Here is a 16157-nt window from a genome sequence, read left to right as displayed (position 1 = left end):
TGCTGAGTAGGAAGAATGACCCTTATATTTGTGGTCAGTTACAAGGAATCCTCTCCTTGTAAATAGCCAATAAGAGCACTGATGTCAATGGTTACTTATCTGATGAGCAGAAGTTGCTCATTACTCAAGGAACCCCTGGCAACCTCTGAAGAAACCCAGGTTGAGAAAAAGCTTCGAAGCTGCTCTATGCTGGCTCACATTTCAGATCAGATTGCAGACTTGCCAATACACTAATAAAGTAAAACATATCTACACATTATATACACATTAGAACCCTTGTCAGGTTTCATGACAGTTGGAGGCTTCTTCTGTCCATCCCTCCTGTTCTGGAATCCACAAGACTGTACTGGGATTTTAACACAATCCTGATATCCATAAATTTGGGCTATGCCCCAGAGCCCAGTGCCGGAACATTTGTTCCGGCTCCAGTTCTTTGAAGAATGTGTGCACTGAAGTGATATTCAGTAGATAGAGTTTGTATCGTTTCATAAACAAGAGGAGGATATGGACAGAGAAAGCAGGATCTGGGGATACATACTTCTGTGCAAGTTAAGTGTTGCACTTGTTCATAGAAACCAATGTTCACCCCCATCTCCCCCCTAGGTACTATTGTTCTCCAAACCCTCCCCGATTCAAATTCTGTGTTAAAAATAGCTGGTTGTTAAGAAGTGGGCCAGGAAGCCAGCCACCAATTCCTTAACAACTGATGACTAATCAACTGAATGTGAACAGAATTGCTTTCCAATAAAAATTACCAAAAAATACCTATCTGTACCAGGCCAATCGCGTCTGATATGGATTTTAAGGTGGACTCACATCAAAATGTAAAAATAGCATGGGGTCCCCCTCAAAATCCATACTAGACCTTTATCTGACCAGACAGCCTAGAAGGTCAGGAAAGAGAGGGGGTATGAGCGAGTACCCCCTGAACCACACCAAGCCACATGCCCTTAACATGGGGGGGTGCTTTGAGGCAGGGGGAGCTCTACCCTCCCCCGAAAGCACATTGTCCCAATTTGAACTGTGGGATTATCAGAATCTGGAAGACCCCTATAACAAGGGTGCCCCCAGATCCCAGCCCCCCATGTAAATGAGTAGGGGTACAGAGTAACCCTACTCATTCACCAAAAAGTGCTCAAAGGAATAATAAAAACACAACACCAGTTTTGACAAATCCTTTATTTTAAAAAAAAAACATAAAAATGCCAACTCTAGCATGACTGGTTCTGACCGGAGACACAGCCATATGACAGGTAAACATAGGGGCAGGATTCACCCGGTGACATAACTGAGTGACCCGGCCCCATGTATTCCTCTCATTGGGTGATTGTTATTGCCGAATGACAGATAAACATGGTGGCCGGTTTACCTAGTGACATCACAGAGTGGTTCCACCCCATAATGACACTCACCCAATAACAGGTAGCCATGGGGGCAGGGTCACCCAGTTACGTTGCTCGGTAATCCCCATGTCTATGTTTACCTGTCATTTGCCTGCATCCCTGGACAGGGGCAGTTGTGTCGGCAGATGGGCATTTTTTTTCATTTGAGTTGCCATTTTTATGTTTTTTTTTATAAGGGACTTGTCAAAAACTGGTGTTGTGTTTTTATTAACTTTGACTTTTATTCGTTGAATGAATAAGGGTACTATGTACTCCATACCCATTCACATGGGGGCTTCCAGATTCCGATAAGTCTCCGGGTCAGAGTTATGGGGAAGAGGCCCTTGCCCCCATCAACATGGGGACAAGGTGCTTTGGAGTGCTGCCCCAATGTGCTGCCCCAAAGCACCCCCCATGTTCAGGGCATGTGGCCTGGTATGATTCAGGAGTGGGGGTGCTTGCTTGCCCCCCCTTTCCTGTCCTGTCAGGCTGCATGCACAGATAAGGGTCTAATATGAATTTTGGGGGACCAACACAAATTTTTTTTAAATGTTGGCATGGGGGTCCCCTTAAAATCCATACTAGACCCGAAGGCTTGGTATAGATTGGGGGAGGACCTACGCTGTTTTTTTTCTGGATTTTTTTGCCTGCAGTTCTGTTTATATTCAGCTGTCAACGGGGAAGCCCGCTGACAGCTGATGAGTCATCAGTTGTTAAGGATGCGATGGTTGGCTTCCCAGCCTGCTCCTTAACAACCAGCTATTCTTCATACAGAATTCCAATCTGTTGCTCATTTTTGAACCGATCTGAATTCGAATGGTGCCGAAAATATGGAATCCATTTGAAAATGAATAAACAAAATGAAATGAAGCTAAACACATTCCAAAACGAATCAACAAAACTAATTTAGTAACATAACAAATCTATTCGGAATTAAACAAAATTTTCTGTTCTGCACTAATTGAAGCCTAGAAGCCCAGGCCAAATTTAGCAGTTGTGACTAATTTGCCTACCTAAATAATATTACAGAATCTTTCTAATTTTATAAATTGTATCATATAACTAAATTAATAGGCAAAAGTGGCAGGTTTAGAGATACACATATTATGTTTTATTGGTACCATTCCTAATAAAATTACTTATCACTAGGGATGAGCTGAACACCCCCCGTTCGGTTCGCATCCAGAAAATGCGAACAGGCAAAAAATTAGTTCTAACCATGAACACCGTTAAAGTCTATGTTACATGAAAGTGAAAAATCTAAAGTGCTAATTTGCAAGTTATTGTCATAAAAAATGTTTGGGGACCCGGCTCCTGCCCCAGGGGACATGTATCAACACAAAAAAAAGTTTTAAAAACTGACTTTTTTCAGGAGCAGTGATTTTAATAATGCTTAACCACTACAGCCCCGGACCAATAAACACCTTAAGGACCAGAGGTCTTTTTCCAATTTCGCACTGCGCTGCTTTAACTGGTAATTGCACGGTAATGCAATATTGCACCCAAACGAAATTTGCGTCCTTTTCTTCCCGCAAATAGAGCTTTCTTTTGATGGTATTTGATTGCCTCTGCAATTTTTATTTTTTGCGATATAAATGGAAAAAGAGCGAAAATTTTGAAAAAAAAAGATATTTTCTTCTTTTTGTTATAAGAAAAATCGAATAAACTAAATTTTAGTCATGCATTGAGGGCAAAATTTATTCAGCCACATGTCTTTAGTAAAAAAAATGTCAATAAGCGTATATTTTTTGGTTTGCGCAAAAGTTATGGCGTCTACAAACTAGAGTACATTTTCTGGAATTTACACAGCTTTTAATTTATGACTGCCTATCTCATTTCTTGAGGTGCTAAAACGGCAGGGCAGTACAAACCCCCCCCCCCCCCAAATGACCCCATTTTGGAAAGTAGACACCCCAAGGAAATTGCTGATGGGTATGTTGAGCCCATTGAATATTTATTTTTTTGTCCTAAGGGATTGAATAATGACAAAAAATAAATAAAAAAATTTACAAAAAGTTGTCACTAAATGATATATTGCTCACACATGCCATGGTTATATGTGGAATTGCACCCCAAAATATATTCCGCTACTTCTCCCGAGTATGGGAATACCACATGTGTGGGACTTTTTGGGAGTCTAGTCGCGCACGGCACCCCGAAAACCAATCACTGCCTTCAGGATTTCTAAGGGTGCAAATTTTTGATTTCACTCCTCACTACCTATCACAGTTTCGAAGGCCATAAAATGCCAAAATAGCACAAAACCCCCAAAATGACCCCATTTTGGAAAGTAGACACCCCAAGCTATTTACTGAGAGGCATTTTGAGTCCATGGAATATTTTATATTTTGCCACAAGTTGCGGGAATATTACAAACTTTTTTTTTTTGCACAAAGTTGTCACTAAATGATATATTGCTCACACATGCTATGGGCATATGTGAAATGACACCCCAAAATACATTCTGCTGCTTCTCCTGAGTACAGGGATACCACATGTGTGGGACTTTTTGGGAGCCTAGCCGCGTACCGGACCCCGAAATCCAAGCACCGCCTTCAGGATTTCTAAGGGCATACATTTTTTATTTTACTCCTCACTACCTATCACAGTTTTGAAGGCCATAAAATACCAAGATGGCACAAAACCCCCCCAAATGACCCCATTTTGGAAAGTAGACACCCCAAGCTATTTGCTGAGGGCCATGTTGAGACCATTGAATATTTTTTTTTTTTTGTCCTAAGGGATTGAATAATGACAAAAAATAAATAAAAAAATTTACAAAAAGTTGGCACTAAATGATATATTGCTCACACATGCCATGGTTATATGTGGAATTGCAGCCCAAAATATATTCCACTACTTCTCCCGAGTATGGGGATACCACATGTGTGGGACTTTTTGGGAGTCTAGTCGCGCACGGCACCCCGAAAACCAATCACCACCTTCAGGATTTCTAAGGGTGCAAATTTTTGATTTCACTCCTCACTACCTATCACAGTTTCGAAGGCCATAAAATGCCAAAATAGCACAAAACCCCCAAAATGACCCCATTTTGGAAAGTAGACACCCCAAGCTATTTACTGAGAGGCATGTTGAGTCCATGGAATATTTTATATTTTGCCACAAGTTGCGGGAATATTACAAACTTTTTTCGTTTTGCACAAAGTTGTCACTAAATGATATATTGCTCACGCATGCTATGGGCATAAGTCAAATTACACCCCAAAATAAATTCTGCTGCTTCTCCCGAGTACGGGGATACCACATGTGGGGGACTTTTTGGGAGCCTAGCCACGTACGGGACCCCGAAAACCAAGCACTGCCTTCCGGATTTAATTATAAAATGCTACCAAAAAACTGTTAGCGATCGCAGGGATCAGGCCTGACTCTGCGATCGCTGCAGTTATGTGTTTAGTGTTTTGTAAGTGACAGTGATCGATCGATACTGCACTTGGGTGGGCTGGGCGGAGGGGCAAAACGCAGGTGATAGCAGGTATCTGGGCTGATCCCGCTAACAATGCGTTTTTTTAGAACCCTGAACTGCTGGGACACTAGTATAGATCTGATCAGATCAGATATTGATCTGTTCAGATTCGATACCACTACGGGAGGTTTATGCTTTGCGTGTGGGTGTTAGCGGTACTGGCACTAACCTAGCGCTGCCTAGGGCGACGCAGACCCTGATCCTAAAACCTAATTGATATCACCCGCTGGGTGATCAGGGGGTTAAACCTTTATTGGGTAATAAATGGTGGGTGCCCTGATGCTATAAAAAGCAAACTAACCAGAGTCACCCGTAACACTTATACGGTGATCAGTGGTGAAAGGGTTAACTAGGGGCAATTTAGGGGGTTCAAATTTTTATTAGGTAGTATATGGGGGTCCCTGGCGCTATATAAAAACCTGACGGGGAACCTAAATAACTAACTGGCTAACCAGCGTCACCAGTGACACTTATACTGTGATTGCTGGTGAAAGGGTTAACTAGGGGCAATCAGGGGGTTAAAACCATTATTGGGTAGTATATGGGGGTACCTAACGCTATAAAAACCTGGCAGTGAACCTAAAAAAATAACTAGCTACCTAACGACACTAGTGACACTAATGCAGCGATCAGAAAAATGATCGCTTAGTGACACTGGCAAAAGGGGGTGAAAGGGTTAACTAGGGGCAATCAGGGGGTTAAAACCATTATTGGGTAGTATATCGGGGTACCTAGCAATATAAAAACCAGGCGGTGAAGCTAAAAAAATAACTAGCTACCTAGCGACAGTAGCGACACTAATGCAGCGATCAGAAAAATTATCGCTTAGTGACACTGGCAAAAGGGGGGGAAAGGGTTAACTAGGGGCAATCAGGGGGTTAAAACCATTATTGGGTAGTATATCGGGGTACCTAGCAATATAAAAAGCTGGCGGTGAACCTAAAAAAATAACTAGCTACCTAGCGACACTAGCAACACTAATGCAGCGATCAGAAAAATGATCGCTTAGTGACACTGGCAAAAGGGGGGTGAAAGGGTTAACTAGGGGCAATCAGGGGGTTAAAACCATTATTGGGTAGTATATCGGGGTACCTAGCACTATAAAAACCAGGCGGTGAACCTAAAAAAATAACTAGCTACCTAGTGACAGTAGCGACACTAATGCAGCGATCAGAAAAATTATCGCTTAGTGACACTGGCAAAAGGGGTGAAAGGGTTAACTAGGGGCAATCAGGGGGTTAAATCTTTATTGGGGGGTGATAGGGGGCTACCCTTGACCTAACACTAACTGCCCTGACAGTTTTAACTGTTACAACTGACACTGAATGCAGTGATCAGTAAAGAAATGATCAATGCAATCAGTGACACTGTGACTGGGGGGGGAGGGGGGGGCGGGGGGCCATCGGGGGGGTTTGTGTGCCTGTGTGTACATACATGTCAGTGTAGTGTTGGTGCACACTTACTTTTAGTCTTCTCCTCGTATTCCGGTCAAAAAGACCGCCCCGAGGAGAATGACATCACTTCCTCCTTCCTGTGTAAACAATACACAGTGGGAGGAAGCTTCTCATTGGCCAGGAGCGATCCAGAGGGGGTGGCCAGAAACCAACAGCCATCCCCTCATCACAGATCGCTCCTGGAGCGAACCGGACCGCCGTATCCAGCGGGAGGGGGTCCGATCGGACCCCCCACCTGCTGGAAGGCAGGCACATACATGTACGTGCTTGTGCCTGCCTGTGCCATTGTGATGACGTACAATGGCAATACGGCGGTCCTTAAGTGGTTAAAGTCAAACAATAAAAGTGTAATATTCCTTTAATTTTCATACCTGGGGGATGTATATAGTGTGCCTGTAAAGTGGTGCATGTTTCCACTGTTTAGAAAAATCCCTGCAGAAAATTAAATTTTTAAAGGAAAAAAGTTATTTAAAAGTACTAGCGGCTATGATTGGGTCTTGGCAATACAGATGAAAGTCCTTGAAAAAAACGGCATGGGATTCCTACCAGTCCATTACCAGGCCCTTTAGGTCTGGTATAAATATTAAGTGGAACCCCCGAACCAAAATTTTAAAAAAAATTTATGTGGGGGTCCCCCCAAATTCCATTACCAGACCCTTCAGGTCTGGTATGGATATTAAGTTGAACCCTGCACCAAATTTAAAAAAAATGGCGTAGGGGTCCCCTCAAAATTCATACCAGACGGGTCTGGTATGCATTTTAAAGGGAACCCCACGCCAATTTTTTTTTTTTTTATGGCGTGGGTTCCCCCCAAAATCCATACCAGACCCTTATCCAAGCACGCAACCTGGCAGGCCATTGGAAAAGAGGGTAGGACTAGAGAGGGCCCCCCTCCTGAACTGTACCAGGCCACATGCCCTCATCATTGGGAGGGTGCTTTGAGGAAGCCCCCCCAAAGCACCTTGTCCCCATGTTGATGGGGAGACGGGCCTCATCCCCACAACCCTTGCCTAGTGGCTGTGGGGGTCTGTGGTCGGGGGCTTATCAGAATCTGTAAGTCCCCTTTAAGAAAGGGGACTCCCAGATTCCAGCCCCCACCCTGTGTGAAATTTTAATGGGGTACATTGTACTCCTACCATTTCACCCAAAAAAAAGTGACAAAAAAGGTAAAAAAACACACACACAGCTTGGCACAAGTTCTTTAATAAAAACAAAGCAAAAAAAATTCCAGGGATGTAATCCTTCTAAGATTCCATGAATGATACAGCCTCTTCCATAGGAGCCACCGCGCAGAATGACGCATTACTCGGATGACAGTTCTTAAATAACCAAGGACAGGGCCCCCTGTGACGTGTGGGCGAGTGACCCTGCCTCCCTCTGATGCAAGGGGGAATTCCAGGGTTACCCAATGACATGTACAGGTGATCCCGCCCCCTCTGATGCAACGGGGGTTTCTTGTGACATGTACAGGTGACCCCGCCCCTCTGACACAATGGGGGTTTCTCGTGACACGTCAGAGCGGGCGGGGTCACCCGTACATGTCACTGGGTAACCTCAGCATTCCCCCCCTGCGTCAGAGAGGGACAGGGTCACCCGTCCACCGGTCACAGGTGGCCCCGTCCTCGGTTATTTAGGAACTGTCATCCAAATCACGTGTCATTCTGCCGGGCGGCTCTTACAGAGGAGACTATATCGTTCATGGATCGTAGAAGGATTACATCGCTGGAATTTTTTTTGTCTTGTTTTCTTTTTATTAAAGGACTTGTGCCAAGCTGTGTGTGTGTTTTTTTACCTTTTTTGTCACTTTTTTGGGTGACATGGTAGGAGTACAATGTACCCCATTACCATTTCACACAGGGTGGGGGCCAGGATCTGAGAGTCCCCTTTGTTAAAGGTTGCTTCCAGATTCTGACAAGCCCCCTGCCCGCAGACCCCCACAACCACTGGGCAAGGGTTGTGGGGATGAGGCCCTTCTCCCCATCAACATGTGGACAAGGTGCTTTGGGGGGCTACCTCAAAACACCTTCCTAATGTTGAGGGCATGTGGCCTGGTACAGTTCAGGTGGGGGCGCGCTCTCGTTCACCCCTCTTTTCCTGCGGCCTGCCAGGTAGCGTGCTCGGATTAGGGTCTGGTATGGATTTTTGGGGGGAACCCCACGCCATTTTTTTTAATAGGCGCGGGGGACCCTTCCGGTCTGGTATGGATTTTAAGGGGGTCCCCTATGCCAATTTAAAACAAATGGTGCGGGGTTCTCCTTAATATCCATACCAGACCTGAAGGGCCTGGTAATGGAATTTAGGGGGACCCCCACGCAATTTTTTTTACATTTTGGTTCGGGGTTCCCCTTAATATTCATACCAGACCTAAAGGAATCCCCATGCCCTTTTTTTCAATGACTTTCATCTGTATTGCCAAGACCCGACAATTCAATATAGCCGCGTGTACTTTTAAATTACTTTTTTTTCCTTTAGAAATTATATTTTGTGCAGGGACTTTTCTAAACACGGGAAACATGCGCCACTTTACAGGCATACTATAGACACCCTCCAGGTATGAAATTTAAAGGAATATTACACTTTTATTGTTTCACTTTAAGCATTATTAAAATCACTGCTCCCGAAAAAAAAACTCCACCGTTTTAAAACTTTTTTTTGCATTGATACATGTCCCCTGGGGCAGGACCCAGGTCCCCAAACACTTTTTATGACAAAAACTTGCATATTAGCCTTTAAAATTAGCACTTTTGATTTCTCCCATAGACTTTTAAAGGGTGTTCCGCGGCTTTCGAGTTTGCGGGCGAACAGCCAGTGTTCGAGTCAAACTCATGTTCGACTCGATCAGACATCCCTTCCCTACTCATCACATATCCCCTCAACACACCACATAGGAAGGGGGGAGGTTGGGGGAGGAAAAAATTATACTTTCATTGTACCAGGTAGAGATGACACTCAGATATAGAATATAATAGCAATTATTTTTAAAAAAAATGATATATGCCCATACAAACATGCTGTGAGTATCAATCAATACAAAAATTAAATTTCTGTCCAATTTCCCAAAAATTTTGAATTTCCAGGAAGGTGTTTCTAGCCCAAACATGCTAGCCAGTTAAGGATTATATATTTCCCTTAATAAACAACAAGAAGGTCCTACTGTGCCGTATTGTGGAAAAGATAACACCCTGGAAAGGGGACATCACCCCTTGATTAAAGTGGGGTTCTTTCGCTGCATACAATGTTATTTACCAAGATCCATTTGCCCCTCTGTTTTCTCAAACTTTGCAAAATCTGTAAAAGTGATCACACAGCTCTAGAGCCATCCAGATCACATATACCTCATTGCTGGGAGCCAGCTGAACATAAAGAAAACAAGCTCAAAGCTGTTACTGCAGCCATAAGCTTGTTTCACCCAGTTCAAAGCCAGCCATGAGATACACCCAAGGTCCTGAACTGGTTTTTAATTAAGCCTTCAATATGCATGTGATGTGCATATGCAGGTCATTGTTGACATACTGATCACATGATTGTGAATCACTCTCATTGGTTCCTAATTGTTAGTGAGGACTGAAGCTGTCAGTAACAGGCATGTTTGGCGGCTAGCAATAATGCAACGTGTTGGCTGGTAGCAACAGTATCAACGAGAGGATGAAGATTAATGCATCTTCAGCAAGGGACATCATGCAGAGGTACATTAATCTATGCACTGTGAGCAGTAAGGAGGGGTTCTAAAGGCTAGACATTTTTTAACTTAATGCATTTCCTGCATTAACGCACAAAATATCCCAGTAATTGTATATACTCCCCCCCCCTATATACTATATAGTCCTATGTCAATTAGGTAATGCGCCCATCTGCAGTGGCTCCATTGGCTCCTGCTACTGCCAATCAAATCCCTTGAGCAGGGATCTGTGGGTGGGGCCAAGCAGTGCTTCATATGTCTATGGACACACACAGACTGGCTCAGGAGCAAGCCTGCATGTCTGCTCCCACAGCAAGCTGTTTGCTGTGGTGGAAGACACAAAGAGGAGAAGCCAAGAGTTTGGGTGGGGAACCCCAGAAGAGGAGGTTTAGGGCTGCTCTGTGCCATGGTAAGAATAAATGTTTGTTGTTTTAGAAAAAGAAATTCAAGCCTTTACAACCGTTTTAAAGAGACTAGTTGCAAATAAATGGTTTTACATTCTGAATACAATTCATATTAAGAGTCACTGATCTATATTTGCTTCATAGCACAGCATAATTACATTGGTAGTTGACTGAAGACTGTAGAGTATACTGAATAAAATGATTACATTTGCTTAAGTTTGAAGATTGGGTCCTCTCCCTCTTAGATAAAAGTTTACTTTATGTTCATTAGCATTAGTTGATGATATATAGATTCTGTAACTGAATAAAATCTTCCCTACATATTCAGAATTCCCAGTAGATAAAAAATAGAAATACACCTTTTTTATACAGTACTATTGGCCAGTTTCTGAAAGCCCTTCCTGACGCGTAATGGCATTTAAATAAATCTTTTATTCTGCATATTACGGTTTGTAACACCTTATATTTTTTTTTTCAGGAAAGCATTCAACACTTTAAAATTGTGTCCATGACCAAAAGTGGTAAGAGTACAAAAAGCTTGGATAGGGTAGTATAACAATTCACAAACTATGGCATTTTTGAAAAGAAGATTTCCTTACCTAAATACTAAAATTATATACTACAAAAAAGTACTTTGCAGGCTAATTGAGGGCCAGATTTACAATTAGGCACATTAGGCTTGTGCATAAAGATAGAGGAAGGAGAGATGCTGCTTTTCCTGTATTTATTGGGCACATGTGTTTTCACTTTATGAGAAGGAATACAGCCATATTATATATATGTATTGACAAGTAAAGTTGATTTGCTAAAGGAGTAGGCCGTATTTACTTAAGGGTACCCATAATAGAAAAGTGTAAAGGAAAAACAGGATTTTTTGCTGCACAAGGTTGGACGATTAAAGTCATCACAGTTTCACCTCATTCACTAAGTTTAGTGAAAATTAATTCTGAAAAGTGAAATCACATTGTTCCTTTAAAATATCAACCCCATTATCAGAATCAATATTCTAAACCAAGTTAGAATCATTAAAATAAGAATATGTTCTGTTTAAAAGAGGAAAACCAACACAGTGGTAATGCTTTCTGAGCTAAAAGTTGTAATACACAATCCAGAGATATAAAAAAAACAGCCAGGGTCTGACCGCTATGCTCCCAGTTTATGTTGGTAACCTCATTGCCTGCTGGGTAATCACAGCAGCCTTTACTACTCTGAATGGATGTGTGCCAAGGTCTACGCCACTATAACCACCCTCTGCAATATACAGATTATAAATTCCTTCAATATTAAATTTCCTTGAGTAAAATTGTTTGCACACTTTAACATGAACACAGGGATAGCTAGTTAGCAGACATTCTTTTCATCCTAGTCCTTTCACTAACAGCAGAAATCAATGGCAGTTTAAGATGTAAATCTGTCTAATTCCTTGGGAACACCAATCTACCACTTGAATCTGCTGAGATTTGCGTGTTTCTACATGCATAGGAGTGGTGTTTGCTAAGACAATCACTGTTCTAGTCATTCACTTGAATCTTTCGGCTCCTGGAGTGCTAATTCATAACAGCAGTAGCCCACTGCATCCAATAGGAATCCACCTTATACTTTCAATGAATTCAGGTTTGTTGCTACAAGGTACCTTATTTAAAAAGTAACACATGATGATGAATAAGATTAATTATGTGGTGAGACACTTTCTGGAGAACAGTTTTTATTTTATTTTTCAATAAATTATAATCTATCGCTCATGAATCCAGTATGAATTTAACATATTGACTTTTTTTTGCAACTTAGTGAAATTCTTCCATGAGAAAGTAGGCATCAAGGAACTTCCATTTGCCTAAACTCACTAACAAAATATCCAGGAAACATATTTTAAATAAATAGAAAGCATTTCTTCTTTCATACATTATGCATCATTAATGGCTTGACACCTACCTTTTAATAACCTCTGGGCAAGCTGTGAATTCATTTCTCATTGGCAAATCAATTTAAAAAAACGTATTTAATGAATAGTTAAAGCTTGTCATTGGTAACAATTCACTTCAACAATGGAGGATTCATCATTGACTTACATTTAGCCTAATTGCTCTTTATTTCCTTATTTTATTTTTATGGCAAACTCACGTGCCCTAGAGCCTCATTTAATTTTAACCTTATAGTAAGAAACCTTGAAGCATTTACTTGCCAATGCTCTGTCCAAAGTAAGCCTAAACTTGGGGTTTTACCACCTTGTCTCCAATAAGAAACAACCCTCCTATGATACCCTCCACCTAGTGCTATGGTGCAGAGCCTGGACATTGTTCAAATCCACTCAAGGGGGTGTACCATCTAATACTGGACTTTTCAGGACAGGATCACCAGCACCCACACTTCTACTGCAAAATAGAATTTCCTTTTGGAAGCACCACTAGTGATGGTGATGAATAGATCTGCCCAGATTTGTTTTCCTAGTGATCTGCCAAATCTGTCCCTGATATTCTTTCTGCAGGGTGGACTTTTTGGTCCTTTGGACTATATAGCAGTTCATTTCTGCATTCTATTATTCTTTCTGAAGAAGTGTGATGTAATTGATCATATTTGAGCTATACTTAACCCTATTTAGGATAATTATAAGGACAATTAATTATGATGATGTGGTGCACTTGTAAAACCATGTGCTGCAGTATATCTATATGATAGGCAAACTCCAACTTATCCATTCACTTTCTGACTATGATAGAACTTGGAGTGTCCAAACATCCCATCAAAAAATGAATTGAGAAGGAGTTCAAAGGGAAGTCGTTACTAATTCACCTAAAGTGTATGTAAAGATAAATTCATTTTGTCTGAACTGGGGAAGGGTTTACAGGTTATTTTTTTCTGTCTGTGTTCTGCTGGGTAGATTTCCCTTCACTTCCTGTCCTGAAAACGCAACAGAAAATGAAAGGAAAACTCCCCAAATAAAAGACAATTCCCATCATAGGCAGTTGATAGTAGAACATTTTTACCCATTGAAAGATTTGTCCTCACCTCTTGCTCTCATTACAGCTCTATTTTGGATTTCTCATCCTTTGTGTCTCTGTGAGAATGGTCAACAGGATAAATAGAAGGCAACTCAAATTTTGCACTACCAAAAACTCCTGATCTGTATTAGGGGTATGAATGGGGGAACATTGGAACATTGTGGTTGTATTTAGCATATTTATGCAAAAGACCACATTTCAGAGTATGCACATTATTTAAAGTAGTCCTATTCCCAAAAAAGTGAAGATATGCTATCTTATAGGGAATATCTATAGAGGTTAATTTTCCTAAGTAGGGATGAGCTTCGAGTTCGAGTCAAACTCATGTTCGACTCGAACATTGCCTGTTCGCCTGTTTGGCGAACAGTGAACAATTTGGGGTATTCGTGGCAAATTCGAAAAGCCACGGAACACCCTGTACAAGTCTATGGGAGACTGGGTGCATTAAGATTATTCTCTCTCGGAACTAAGGATGAGCCGAACACCCCCGGTTCGGTTTGCACCAGAACCTGCGAACAGACCTAAACTTCGTGTGAACTTTAGAACCCTATTAAAGTCTATGGGACTCGAATGTTAAAAATCAAAAGTGCTAATTTTTAAGGCTAATATGCAAGTTATTGTCCTAAAAAGTGTTTGGGGACCTGGGTCCTGCCCCAGAGGACATGTATCAATGCAAAAAAAAGTTTTAAAAACTGCAGGTTTTTCGGGAGCAGTGATTTTCATAATGATTAAAGTGAAACAATAAAACTGTAATATTCCTTTAAATTTTGTACCTAGGGGGTGTGTATAGTATGCCTGTAAAGGGGTGCATGTTTCCCGTGCTTAGAACTGTCCCTGCACAAAGTGTAATTTCTGCAGGAAAAAAAGTCATTTAAAATCACTCTCTGCTATAATGAATTGTCTGCTCTCCTTAATACAGAGAACAGTCATTGAAAGTCATTGATAAAAAAAAAAAAAGTGTGGGGTTCCCCCAAATTCAATTACCAGGCCATTCAGGTCTGGTATGGATTTTAAGGGGAACTCCACGCCAAATTTAAAAAAAATGGCGTGGAGTCCCCCCTAAAAATCCATGCCAGACCCTTTATCTGAGCACGCAACCTGGCAGGCTGCAGGAAAAGAGGGGGGATGAGAGAGCGCCCCCCCTCCTGAACCGTACCAGGCCACATGCCCTCAACATTGGGAGGATGCTTTGGGGGTCTGTGACCCCTCAAAGCACCTTGTCCCCATATTGATGAGGACAAGGGCCTCATCCCCACAGCCCTGGCCGGTGGTTGTGGGGGTCTGCAGGCGGGGGGCTTATCAGAATCTGGAAGCCCCCTTTAACAAGGGGACCCCCAGATCCTGCCCCCCCCTGTTTGAAATGGTAATGGGGTACAAAAGTACCCCTACCATTTCACAAAGAAAGTGTAAAAGAATGTTAAAAAAGACACACACTCCATTGAAAAAGTCCTTTATTAAAAATAAAAAAAATAAAAAAAGATTCCAGCAGTGGTAATCCACTCTTGCTATACAGCGATGGATGATCATCTCTCCGGAGTCCAGCGGTGGCTGATCTGATCCTCTCTCCAGTGCAGCACAGTCCATGCATCCTCTGTCTCCACTGGCTGAGACACTGCGGGGATCCTGGCAGCCTGACATTTCTTATATGAGGAGGGTGGGGCCACCCCAATGAGCCTGGCTTCCCCAATGACGTGTGGGTGACCCCGCCCCCCTCTGATGTAACGGAAACCTGCGTTACATCAGAGGGGGTGGGGTCAGAGGGGAGCGTGGAGTTCCCCTTAAAATCCATACCTTCAGGTCTGGTATGGATATTTAGGGGGAACCCCACGCCATTTAAAAAAAATGAACTGTGGGGTTCCCCTTAATATCCATACCAGACCTGAAGGGCCTGGTAATTGAATTTGGGGGAACCCCATGCTCTTTTTTTCCCTTTACAGGCATACTATAGACACCCCCCAGGTATGAAATTTTAAAGAATATTACACTTTTATTGTTTCACTTTAAGCATTATTAAAATCACTGCTCCAACTTCAAAAACTGACATTTTTAAAAGTTATTTTTGCATTGATACATATCCCCTGGGGCAGGACCCAGGTCCCTAAACACTTTTTAGGACAATAACTTGCATATTAGCCTTTAAAATTAGCACTTTCGATTTTGAACATTAGAGTCCCATAGACTTTAATAGGGTTCTAAAGTTCACATGAAGTTTAGGTCTGTTCGCAGGTTCTGGTGCGAACCGAACCAGGGGGTGTTTGGCTCATCCTTATTCCTAAGCAGTACCTTGTAAAATCTACTTTTTGCCTTGAATTCCTCGTAAAAGGAGCAGTGTACTTCTTGGCATGTGGCTGTGCCTAGGCATCCATGTTCCTGTAGATTGATAGTTGCATATTTGCTTTGTGAGGTCATCTAAGTCATATCATGCCTACTTGTGCTTTTAAGTTTCAGCAGAATTTCAAATTTTTAAATTAGATTAAAAATGTTGTCGTAGGAGTTACTAAATTTAGATTTATTGTACAATAAGTAAAGTAATTCAAATGATTTCTTGGCAAATGGAAGACCTTGTCTGATATTCAAAAAACTTCTATCCTGGGTGTTACACATGCCAAAGTACTTCTTATTTCCACCCCTCCTCTGTCACCTACTGTCCTCCACATTTATTTACTTGACAACCCTGCCATAGACAAATGGGGATTTTCTACTGTAATTCTGTCTTGAGGTGCTAATCTTCTTGTCGTAGGCACTGTGTTACCAG

The sequence above is a fragment of the Lithobates pipiens genome, unplaced genomic scaffold, assembly GCF_037356315.1.
Source record: "Lithobates pipiens isolate NorthernLeopardFrog02 unplaced genomic scaffold, aLitPip1_a1.2 Scaffold_8, whole genome shotgun sequence".
Lineage (NCBI taxonomy): Eukaryota > Metazoa > Chordata > Amphibia > Anura > Ranidae > Lithobates > Lithobates pipiens.
This window is presented reverse-complemented; position numbering follows the sequence as displayed.